This window comes from Nomascus leucogenys, chromosome 9 (genome assembly GCF_006542625.1).
Source record: "Nomascus leucogenys isolate Asia chromosome 9, Asia_NLE_v1, whole genome shotgun sequence".
Lineage (NCBI taxonomy): Eukaryota > Metazoa > Chordata > Mammalia > Primates > Hylobatidae > Nomascus > Nomascus leucogenys.
Window position 1 is genome coordinate 72726700 of NC_044389.1, and position 13324 is coordinate 72740023.

Sequence of the window (13324 nt, forward strand, 5' to 3'; positions counted from 1 at the left end):
ATGAATTTCTTTTTCTCTTTTTTTTTTTTTTTTTTGAGACAGGGTAGGTATCTTTCTGTTGGCCAGGCTGAAGTGCAGTGGTGCAATCATAGCTCACTGCAACCTCTGCCTCCAGGGTTCAAGTGGTTCTCCTGCCTCAGCCTCCCGAGTAGCTGGGATTACAGGCAACTGCCACCACACTTGGTTAATTTTTTGTATTTTTAGTAGAGACGGGGTTTCACTATATTGGCCAGGCTAGTCTCGAACTCCTGACCTCAGGTGATCCACCTGCCTCGGCCTCCCAAAGTGCTGGGATTACAGGCATGAGCTGCCGCGCCCGGACTCTCTTGTATTCTTTATCACAGTTATGTTTTACATTTTTGGCATGATTATTTTGTACTAATTTGACTCCCTGTTAGGCTGTAAGCTCCATGAAGATTGGGACCATTTCTGTTATACTTGCCACAGACTTCACAGCACATTTCACAGTGTTGAAAACCTAGTAGATGTGTAATAAATTATGTTGAACCAATCAGTAAATGGAACACATATTAAGCACTTACGTGAAGTGACACAGCAGAGTGAATACGAACAAATCACTTCCATGTGCCAAGACTGTATTTCTTCCATTTTCAATGGACAGATGGACTGAGCTGTCTCCAAGATCAATTAAGGACATATGATTTAGTGAAAAAGATTCAACATATTGCCTTCTAATTGTTTGTTGCCCTAGTTCATTTACAAAGAGACGTTACTTATAAATACACTGTTATGGGCTGAGTTTTGTCCCTTCCTCCCGCAAAAAGTGATATACTGAAGTCCTAAAGTCTAGTACTTCAGAATGTAACTGTATTTGGGGATAGGACCTTAGAGAGCTAATTAAGGTAAAATGAGGTTTTATAGGTGGGCCATTTTCCAATATGAATGATGTCCTTATAAGAAGAGAAGATTTGGACACAGATCATACAGAATGAGGACAACCATGTGAAGACATAAGAAGAAGACATCATCTGCAAGTCAACAAGAGGCTTCAGAAAGAAAACAAACCTACTGACACTTTCATCTTGGCCTTATAGCCTCCAGAACTGTGAGAAAATAAATGTCTGTTGTTAAAGCTACCCAGTCTGTGGTATCATGTTATGGCAGCTCTGGCAAACTAACAGGCTCTCAAAAAAATTCTTCAGACATCTGGTTTCTGGTTCTGCATGTAAGGGGCTTAGAAGTTACCACTCCATCCTAACAACAGATAAAAAGCTTCCCCTCCCCCTAAACCTCACTACTACATTATTAAAGGCTATTTACGGCAGTTCTTTTTACCTAGTACATCATGTCTGGAAATTACAAGGCATACCAAAGACAACAGATACAGGTTTAAGTGACAGAGCAAGAATCAGAACCAGACAGGTCAGGGATGTTGAAATGATTAGACCAGGAATTAAAAATAATGGTGATTAATATGCTAAGAGGTCTAATGAATAAAGTGGATAGCATTCAAGAACAGATAAGAAGTGCAAGCAAAAATAAATAAATCCTGAGAAAGAACCAAAAAAAGAAATGCTGGAGATTCAAAGTGCTGTAACAGAAATGCTTTTGGTGAGCTTATCAGTAGAATGAACATAGTCCAGAAAAGAACCTCTGACCTTAAGTATAACTCAATAGAAATTTGCAAAGCTGAAAGGCAACAAAGGTAACAAAGATGAAAAAGTAGAAGAGAAATAAAAAGGAACAGAAGAAATATTTGTAACAGTAATGACCAAGAATTTCCTTCAAATTAATGTCAGACACCAACCCACAGATCTAGAAAGCTCAAAGAACACCAAGTGGGATAATGAAGAAGAAGAAAAAAGAAAAACAAAACAAAAAATCTAGGCATAACATTTGCAAAAACCCAGGCATATCATTTGCAAATTACATAAAATCAAAAAATAAAGAAAAAGTCTTGAAAGTATCAGAGGGAAAAAACATCTTACCTATAGACTCATCTATAGATGAACAAAGATAAGAATTAGTCCAACTTCTCTTCAGAAACCATGCAAGCAATAACAGGAGGAATAAAATATTTAAAGTGCTGATGAAAGAAGCCAACCTAGAATTCCATACTCTGCAAAATTATCCTTTGGAAGTGAAGGAGAAATAGTTTCTCAGACAAATAAAAATTGAGGGAATGTCTTTCTAGCAGATCTGCTTTACAAGATATGTTAAAAGAAATGTCTCTTAGAGAGAAAAAAATAATATAGATAAAAACTCAGATCTATATAAAGAAAGGAATAACACCAAAGATAGAATAAGTGAAGGTAAAATAAAAACTTATTTTTCTTATTCTTAATTGATCTAACAGACGACAGTGTGTTCAAAATAATAATGGTAGCAATGTATTTTAGTACATCTGCGTATGTGTGCTTATATGTAAGTGAAATGAACACCAGTAATGATACAAGGGACAAGAGAGAGAATTAGGATTGTCTTGTTATTATATTGTTCTCACGTTACTGATTAAGTGGTAAAATGTTATTTGAAAGTGGGCTTAAATTAGTTGTAAATGTATGTTGCAAGTTCTAGGGAAGAAATGGGGGAAAAAAGAAGTATAACTGATATGCTAAGAACAGAAAGAAAATAAAATCATATAAAATACCCCAAATCACAAAAGGCAGGAAGGAGCAGAAGACAAAAACAGGAACAAAGAACAAGGGCAACAAATTAAAAATAATAACAAATATGGTAGATATTTATTTTAAATATAAATGGCCTAAATATACCAATTAAAATACAGAGATTGTCAGGGTGTATCCAAAAATTAAACTCAACTATATGTTGTCTACAAGAAACTCACTTTGGACAGAGAAAAATTTACTATGTTAACACTAACTAAAAGAAAGCAGCAGTAGCCATATTAAACTTGGCAGAATTCAAAGCAAGAGGAGTTATCTGGATAAAGAAGAGCATTACAAAGTTTATTTATCCTCCACTTTATGATTTATAGAGATCTCTGATCTTCATTTGCCATACCAATGCTCCCATCATCTTCCTTTTATAGATATCAGCTAAAATAGAACTTTTAGAAATCCTAGTGCTCTGCCAATCAGAAATATGAGACCAGAGAAGTTGAATGATTTTCCTAAGATTTTTCAGCCAGCCAGATTTCTGTATGCATTACCATTGGCCTGGTGAACTCTCCGGTCTCATAAACCCAGTGGACATTTTTTGGATAAGCAGGTCCACAGGTCCTTAATGCTTTGTAAATACATTCTTTAGAAGTAATTTATGAGAAGTGAAAATGAGTTTAAATACACCAGTAATGGTGTATTTAAAAAATAAAGAAATAAAATAAAATAAATAAATACACTAGTAATAATTTTATATTCTTAATACTCTCAATATGAGGTAACTCAATAGTGCAATTCCATTACATTTATGAATCCAGCAATAGTCTTTCACACTGAGTTTTGTAGCAGTATCTTTTGTTTGAAATAATTTAAATCTGATATTTTAAACTTCTAATAAAGTTTGAAATATTTTATAATCAGTATTCAAATTTGTTCAAAATAAATTCCAGATTATTCTAAAAATTATTTTTCTTATTGTTGTGTATTTTGATCTAAAAGTAATAGATTATATACATTATTTTAACCACAAAAATGAATTTTTTTAATGTATACTTCATACACAGATTATTATGAATAAACTCAAGATTTCATTGACATTAAATGTGAGTGGAAATCATCATTTGTTTTGGAAAGAAACGTTTAAAAATCACTCCTTCTATTTTAATATATAACTACTAAGTAAGCATCTAAATATAGCCTATTCTGTTCCATATATGATTAGAATTATAGATTTCATCAGTCACACATTATTAGCATATTAATAATAGTTTCTATTTTAAAGGAAATCCCTTTTTCTCAGCCCCCAAGAGGATTCATAATTTCTTTGCACTGATCTGACAAATGCAGTAAAGTAGCATTAACCTATATCTGATTGTATGCTTCACAAATGCATTATTTCTCATTACTAGACTTTAGTTCCTTCCAGATGTGTGTAAACGGATGTCCAGATCACTCTTCAGAGTTACTTATAATGAATATTAATTTTTATCACTCAGCTTTTCCTGAAGATGAAGGTCCCGTTATTTAAAATAAACTTAAAATATATTTTATTCTCGTTGTCTTTTTTTCTAAGAGTAACAATCACAATCAAAGGATTTCTATGCTGTCTCATTTTTATGTTTAATGGTGATGTTATTAAAAATGCACACTTATATGAAAGATTAATTTAATTAGCCAATAGAAATTCACTACAGCTATTCTTGTTACACACTAATGTCTCTTGAGGAGCAACAGTTTATATTCACTTAACTCAAAAATATGAAGAGATCCTTGGTTGCATGTTGATTTTGAGAGAAGAATACTTTATCTGGTTTATCCTTGAAATAAATCTATTTTTTGCTATTTGGAGAAATCTTTGTAGCTGAGTCCCTTTGGTACAAAGAGGATATGATAAAATTCTAGAAAAGAATGATGTGTGTGTACTGTGAAGGTGGGTGTTTTAAACCATCTAAGAGACAAAGGGGAAAAAAATGAATTTATTCAGTTTCAGTGGCCAGAAGCTGAAGGTGCAGACATTTAGGTTTTTGTAGACCTTCCTAATATTTTTTTCCTTCTTCTTCTGGCAAGAGCAGCCAAAATTCATTTTAGGAAATTGGCACGACCCTATGTTGTGTGGTCTTGATAAGACTGTAAATCAAGCCAAGGCACGGCGCTTAACCTAAATAGGTGAGTGAGACTTTCTCTCCATTTCACACCTATCTTCGGCCCTTAAATATTGATAGGAAAGCCTCAAGAATGTACGGGAAAAAGTCATTGGTAATCTAGATGCTGTGGCAGAAGTACATTGTAGGATTGGTTAATTATAATTTTATAATTTAGTACGTACTTGGTTGAAGTATTATGGAAGAAAGTGTACTATAATATGAACTCCATTTTGTTTCCTCTCAAGGGAGGGAACATTTTATTGAATTGCCATGAAATAGACCCTCAAATTACAGTTTGAAAGCTTAGGAGCATCATGGGCACTGTGCCACCAGGGTTAATCAGTTACGTCATCCTGAGCTTGTCCTCTCACCTACAATGCTAAATGTGTGGATTAGAGAAATGTTCAGCTACTGGGGGGCACAGGGTGGATGTGTGGACCAAGATAGAGCTAGACTAGGTGGAAAGTGTGATCAAGTGTCTGTTTGAAAAACCATCCATGGAATATGGTGGAACAATGCAGGAATGTATAAGATGTTTTAGAAACAATTGATGCTGTCGATCAAAATCTACAGGACTTCGGTCCTAAAGTTTTCCAATACCTTGGACATTTATCCACTAAGAAGATGTATATTATAACCATAGATCTGTCTGAACACAAATGGCCAAATTTTTCTTTACATATGGCTACTTGATAAAATTAACTTAATTTTACCAAAAAAAAAAAAAATTAGGCCAGGTGCAGTGGCACATGCCTGTAATCCTAGCACTTTGGGAGGCCCTAGGCAGGCGGATTGCCTGAGCTCAGGAGTTTGAGACCAGCCTGGGCAACATGGTGAAACCCCATCTCTGCTAAAATACAAAAAATTAGCCAGCCATGGTGGCAGGTGCCTGTAGTCTCAGCTACTGGGGAGGCTGAGGCAGGAGAACTGCTTGAACCAGGGAGGCAGAGGTTGCAGTTAGCCACTCACTGCACTCCAGCCTGGGCAACAGAGCCAGCCTCTGTCTCAAAAAATAAACAAAACTTATTTAATTTTAAAAAACGAAAATCACCTCTGACTATAGAATCTTACCTCGCTTGAATATGAAAAGCATCAATGAGTATTATAACTAACTACTCTGCACCACTGAATTTCATAGGAAAACAAAATAACCTAGAAAATGGAAAAAAGTGAAAAAAAAAAAAACAAAAACCCAGAATTCTTTATCTTAATAATGGCATGGGATGGCCACTCACCTCAGAGCACTTCCTAGATATTTAAAGTGAGGTTAAAGAGCAGAGTCACATTGCCTTCACACGGCAAACTGGAAATAGCCCTATAAGGGAGGCCACTAGCAAAATTTCCAGTGGCAGTAAGACTTGTCTGTTTTCTCTTTCTGAAAATAAAGCATAGTACCACGAGGACATCTCACTCCATCCAAAACTCTCCTTATCCTTCAGAGGAAGTCTAACTATATTCTAGAAACTTCAGCCCTATATATATATTATTAAGTGGAAGAATTACAACTGAGTTTTTGGCTTTTGGTCCCTCATAGTAGTCATTACTTCCCTTTACATCAATGTTACTTAAAGTTTACAACAATTTAAGGCTCACTGCAAATGACATGGATGGCCTGCAATTTTGATGATCTGATGGTGCCTTGGTTAGGTACTCCGCCTATTAACAGGTTTTTCACATTATTTCAAATTTGGCTTCCCCCCTTTCTAACATATTCTCAAAGAACATGTATACCAATAGTTATAGCTGTAATTTTCTTTTTCTTTTTTTTTTTCTTTTTTTTTTTTTGAGACGGAGTCTCGCTCTGTCGCCCAGGCTGGAGTGCAGTGGTGCAATCTCGGCTCACTGCAAGCTCCGCCTCCTGGGTTCACGCCATTCTCCTGCCTCAGCTTCTCCGAGTAGCTGGGACTACAGGTGCCCGCCACCACACCTGGCTAATTTTTTGTATTTTAGTAGAGACGGGGTTTCACCGTGGTCTCGATCTCCTGACCTTGTGATCTGCTCACCTCGGCCTCCCAAAGTGCTGGGATTACAAGCGTGAGCCACCATGCCCGGCCTGTAATTTTCTTTTTTATGCATTTGCCACCTAATACTAAACTGTCACCCCTTGAATTTCTATGTCCTTAATTTGGTGTACAAGTTGACTTTATTTTTGTTATATTCATAGGAGCTTAAACTTCATCTTTATGGTCCTTGTTCTGATCAACTGTGCCATATCTCTTGCTGTATTTCCTCACCTCAGACACATTTACATCTTGCCGCACTACCCTTCCGTCTGGCAAATGGCCTTTTATGACTTTTTACTTATCAAAATTGGCAAGCTCCTGTGTTCTGAATATTTTCTTTATTATAGGTATACTTCCTACATGTATTAAAATCATTGGGAAAAAAATAAAAAATTAAAAAAATCATTGTGTATCTCTTCAACATCACTTTTTGGCAGACTAGTGTTTCAATTTTTTTCTAAGAAAATATAAACGTAATATCTGAATGGATTGGATGTCTGTTAAAAGTGCTAGGCTACTAATAAATAAATCTACTAATGAACATCAGTGTTACTGTCTTCTTTGCTCTGCGTGACTTTTAATGTGGCCATGTAGGAAATTCAATATATCCCTGTAAAATACACTCCACTATTCTCTCTTAGAAGACTTCCTCTGACATTCGAAAATTAGCTATAGCTATAACTAACAAAAACAAATGTCCAATGCCATTAAGAAAATATGCAAGTGAAGTGAAAGTGAAAAAATAACTTTAAAATTAAAATATAAGAAACTGATTTTCAAATAAATGCTAAGTCGTTGTGGGTTTTCTTTTATTTATAAGAGGGTAGACAGAACTGGAATTAAGTTCCCTGGTCTTCAATCCTATTATTCTAGCCACAGTAATGGAGAAGAGCTTGTTACTTTATTAAGGATAATATAAATAACTCACACATGGGTTCTACAGCTTTGATATTTGCTAACTTTTAACTTTAACCAGATCGCTTAACTCTTCCTATTTCTAATTATTCCTATTTAAAATGAGAGACTGGGCGTATTTTATATTCTAGTGACTAAACTATGATGTCATAACTTTACATATTTCTTCTTTTCTATTTTCTCTCCCTTACCCCACATTCTCTAAAGATATCTGTATTAGTCAGGGTTCTCTAGAGGGACAGGACTATTGGGACAGATGTATTTATGAAAGGGAGTTTAAAGATAATTGACTCAAACGTTCATAAAGTGAAGTCCCACAACAGGCTGTCTGCAAGCTGAGGAGCAAGGAAGCCAGTCCAAGTCCCAAAACCTCAAAAGTAGGGAAACTGATTGTGCAGTCTTCAGTCTATGGCTGAAGGCCTCAGAGCCCCTGGCAAACCACTGATGTTAAGTCCAAGATTCCAAAAGCTGAAGAACTTGGAGTCCACTGTTCTAGGGCAGGAAGCATCCAGCATGGGAGAAAGATAAAGGCCGGAAGACTCAGCCAGTCTAGTCCTTCCAAAGTCTTCTGCTTCCTTTTATTCTAGCGACGCTAGCAGCTGATTAGATGGTGCTCACCCAGATTGAGTGTGGGTCTGTTTCTCCCAGCCCACTGACTCAAATGTGAATCTCCTTTAGCAACACCCTCACAGACACACCCAGGAACAATACTTTGCATCCGTCAATCCAATTGAGTTGACATTCAATCTTAACCATCACAACATCCTTTCTTTCTAGCCCAATAATTAGTTTTGTGAATATTTGTCAAATTTATAAAGTTATATAGTTATAACTACAGTTATAGTGTATAGTTTTAAGAATCATCTGCATATCATTGTGTGTGCCCCTCATATATAGAAGCCCACTCTCAGTAAGTGTGCCAGCCAACACCGTGCAGTTCACTAAAACTGAATAGGAGACAGTCATGTGAATGACCAATTTACTTTACATATTTAGAAAGTGACAGATTGATTAAGTAACTGATTGAGTTATAACTAATTGGTAGTAGCATAAGGAATAAATTATCTGACCCTTATTTACACCTATTATATTTGTGCTATACATTTTACTGCCTTTTCTGAATTCTCTTGAGTATTTTAATGTATTTTTTAATAAAAATTTTATACTTTCCCCTCATATTAGTGATTCACGGTCAACTTGTTATGAGCTATGCTCCTAAGCCATTTTTCTGCTGGACTTATGGGATATTTGTGTTTTTCTTCTCTAATATACAGCACCATACTTGTCTTAATTGAACTTTATTCTGTCTCTGTTTATTTTTTTTACTTCACTGTAGTTTCCTCTAATCTTTTTGACCTTGTTTAATCTTTTTGGGCCTCAGTTTCCCCATTTATACAATAAGAAAGCGTTTGGGTAGATTAACTCCTGAGGTACTTTTTACCTCCAAAACATCATTCTCCATATTGGGACTGAATCAATCTTTGGCTCCTTAAAGCCAGTTTCAGATTTAAAGAGTATGTTCTATGTTTTATTATCCTGACACTTGATAAGAAGATAGACAAACACCAGGCCCCAAATTAACTCTTCAGGGCATCATTTGTCACATTCTCCTGAGTTGACACTAATGCATTGATTATATCCTTATTTCTTATTTATTGTCTGCAAATGTTTTCAGTTGGGAAAACATTTGTTGATTTTTTACAAAATTTCCAGGGTAGATTAATTTTATGAAACTTGTTTATAAAAATCTTTGTGCTTCTTCAATTTGATAAGTTTATATGAATTCATTTCAAGTATCATTTTTCAAGATTTTAAAAGGATGGAAATGTTAAAGCAGTGCAGTTTAGTTCAAAATACCAATATTCTATTAATTCTAGGAATAGAAAATTTATCCAGTATTTAAGATTGAGAGGCAAATGCACTATAATTATTTTTAGAGGCGTAGAAAGCTTGAATTACTCTCACAAAGTAATCTAGTTTTATTTTGTCTCTGAGAACCTTAATGGAATTAACCAAACTAGATGTTACAGCTTCATTATTTTCAACAAATTAATATAACAATTTTAAGACTAAAAAACAACATTCTAATTTTTCAATAACTTCATTTAGCCTTGCTATAAACCACAATACCAAACTTGTCTTCAGTCCTTTTAAGATATTTACTTAATTAATTCAAATCTGTTTTGCTCCTTCTGTAAAACATCTTTGAATACAATGCGCTGTTCTGCTTCCAGGATGGTTTCTATTGTCTCTAGAAAATGGTCATGATTTTTACTTTGCCAGCAGAGGGCACATATGCATATCCTTTGTTTCTTCTAATCTACCAAAAGGAAATTTAAAAAGAAAAAGGAAAAGAAAAAAAAAGCCATATTTGGTTCTGTAAGATCTTACCTTATTTGAACTGAGTCTAACTGAAAAAATAAAAAAACCACCAACACCACATCCCATATTAACATTTTCTCTTAAATGTCTCATGTCTAAATGAAAATAAAAATACACTCAAATACTACTGTCACTGAACCACAACATCAATTTAATATATCTATTTTGCTCTGCAAAATTTGGCTGAAAATTTTACCCCTTGTTTTGTTCTGATTATATTTTGGTCTGGTATTTCTGCTTTTGATATTCAATTCTGGACCTAGAGTTAGCAAAAAAAAAAAAAAAAAGTGGTCACCTAACATTTATTTATTTAACAAAAATTCAAACTATTACTATGCTTTAGTCTAAAGTTAATATGAATACATATGCTGAATATCTAATTTGGGCAGAAATTAAAATGTTTCTGAGAGAACATTTTTAAATAAAGTAAATTGGACTGAAGCAATAAAAATTAGTCTATTGACCATTTTGGTTAGTGGCTTAAGAACACTTGTGAACATTTTAATCTTCTGGCTACTTTCAATGAACTGATGGAACCATGGTGTTTTTCACACTCTCAGCTAAATGAGCATAGAGGAGCATCTGTAATTTCAACATTATGCATATGCATCAATTAATTATATAATTGCAGATATGTGGTGTCTGCACACATCTAAAGGTTATGCTTTCAAAATGGAAAAGTACTGTTAAAAAGGAGAAGTCACAGGCTCATATGCTAATATCCATCTCCAGCAGCATAAATTTAAAAAATTTTGTGCAAGCCATTGTACACCTGATATGCACCAAAACCAAACAAAAACTCAGAAATGTAAGTCTACATGCTATATCAGCTTTTAAAAAATTATAATGGAGTAGCTAAAGATAATTGATAATTTATACTGGTTATTCCAAATTTGGGTGTATATGGAATAAGAGACACAAGTAATATTTTATTACTGAATTGTTTAAATCAGGACACTTTGGACTTACTTTTAAAAAATAAGTTATTTTAACTTCAAATACAGAAAAATAGTAATAAGAATGTAAGTAATGAGTTCATTCAAGGCTTAGGTTCTGCTATTTTTTAAATACTCAAGCAAAGATAATTAAATGTGATTACAGTATCAGGAGACACAAGGCTCTAGACAAAAGAAGCAAAAGCACTCTGAGAATATAAGACTATTTCTGTTCATAAGGAGTTATTTTTTCCCCAAGAAAATTCTTTTCCTAGGGTAACCCCAATTTGATTCCCTCCAATGTCAGTGAATGCAAGACCACTGGGGTTACTATTATTGACACCAAACATTTTGTCAACTCTAAACATCTTAAGGAATTAAAATTGTTGACAGTCTTGAAACTTACATGTTTATATATAGCTTTAGTTAACCTCTAAGTATAACTAGTAAGTATTAATTTTTAAAAAGAACTAGTGCCCTGCAGCCCATAGTATTTTAAAGCTTTTGTGTCTCTTTCTTTTTCAAATAAATGGAAACTACACACAGTCTTAAAACATTGACCATGTTTAACACCGAGGAGCTAGAATGTTACATAGAAAAAGGAAACAGAGAGTGGGAGATTATGCTCACATGGAATCATCAGGAAAGTTGAGTACCTTACAAAGAAACAGATTGTGCACACTTGAGTACATCTGTCTTGCATTGTTTCCTACTTAGCTGACACACATCAGTGTCAGAACAATGCTTCTCTGGAGCCATGACTTGTTTTCCTTCTGCTTGTCCTCTCCTTTTCTTCCTTTTTCTTTCTTCTTTCTTCATTTACTCAACTGGGTTATAGTATCATAGTTTACTGAATGCATATTTAAAAATCTTAGGTATATTTCATTTTACTTGAAAACCTCATCGGTATCACTGAAAATCAATATAAAATTATAGGACATACATTGAGCAACAAGGCCTAAAGGAGGAGATACAAGATAAGGACTCAGTGCTTCTAATTTTAAAAAATATATATGTTGGACCTATCCTAACCAATCACTCATGTTTAGGTCTTAGTTTACTTCCTTTCCCCAAACAAACAAAAAACAAAAGAAAACAATAACAATAAAGCCTGGCTTATATTTCTATGCCCTACTTTAAATTGGTTATCTAATTTGATACATATATTTTAATTTATGCTAGTCTGACTTATAGAGACATTTTCAAATGTGCAACAATTGACTTCTCCTTTAGTAATAAGGAAGTGAAGATAAACTTGTGGTTCTTAAGGTATGAATTTACGGGGGGTTTCCACTAAATGATTCATCTTGAAATAAAGCAGAACTAGAACATAAACATTGAAGACTGCACCAATTAACTAAATGCATTTACCATTTTAATCATTACATTTTAAAAAATTATTATTATACCTGTTTCCTTTGTGATCACTCAGGATGTGTGGACCAAGTGGATAAACCAAGTCAATTAACACAGTCACCTGAAAGAGCTGAAAAAAATAATACTTTATTTACCTGGGTAGCTTTTATATTATTTTTATTATTTTGAGGTATTCATGTTTATCCAGTTTCTTGATCTTTGAAGATAGTGGATAATACAGACATATTATTTCTGTCCTAATCTGCCTTGGTGCAAACTAAACCTGTTATACTGAAGTAATTATTTGTTAGCTTCTATGTGAACGATTTTGTGTTAATGATTCAACAGTACAATTACAATGTGATAATTTTTTTTTTACAAGAGATGACACGACATTGTTTCTTCCTAAACAATGGTCAAATGAGAAAAATGTGGGTAAAAATGGGTTTTGCAATAAATGTGTGAATAAATACTGATTTTCAGCCTTTAGTGACTTTCTGAGTTCATTGCACACATGCAGAAGAAGAATGCAGCATTCATAGGCAATAATTTACAAAAGAAACCAAAAGAACTAAAATAGCTTATAATTAAAGAAATGGAGCTGGCTGAGGGCAGAGAAAGGCAGAGTGGAGGCCTGCAGGTACAGGTGACCTCTTCCACAGCCATCATTCAGAAAGCTCCAGGTTCATGGATGTCTGCTATTTAAATATGAGAGTGTACCTTAAGGTCGATGGAAGGGGATTGTTGGTAGTGGTGACAGGAGGTGTGATAATAGAATCTAACTAGGTGGTTGCTAACAGATTGGAAAGAAAAGGGAGGTCACATCTATTCAGCAGCTAAAATGTGCTAATACCAAATTAGATGCCTAGTCAATATAACCACCTCTGCATGTGGTAAGTGCTCAAACCGCAGAGAAGCAGTTAATTATCTCTCCTCAATTTACCAGCCTCCACTTGAAACCCAACTTTAGCCACATATTTTATGCCATATTTGTGGGAAATGTGTCT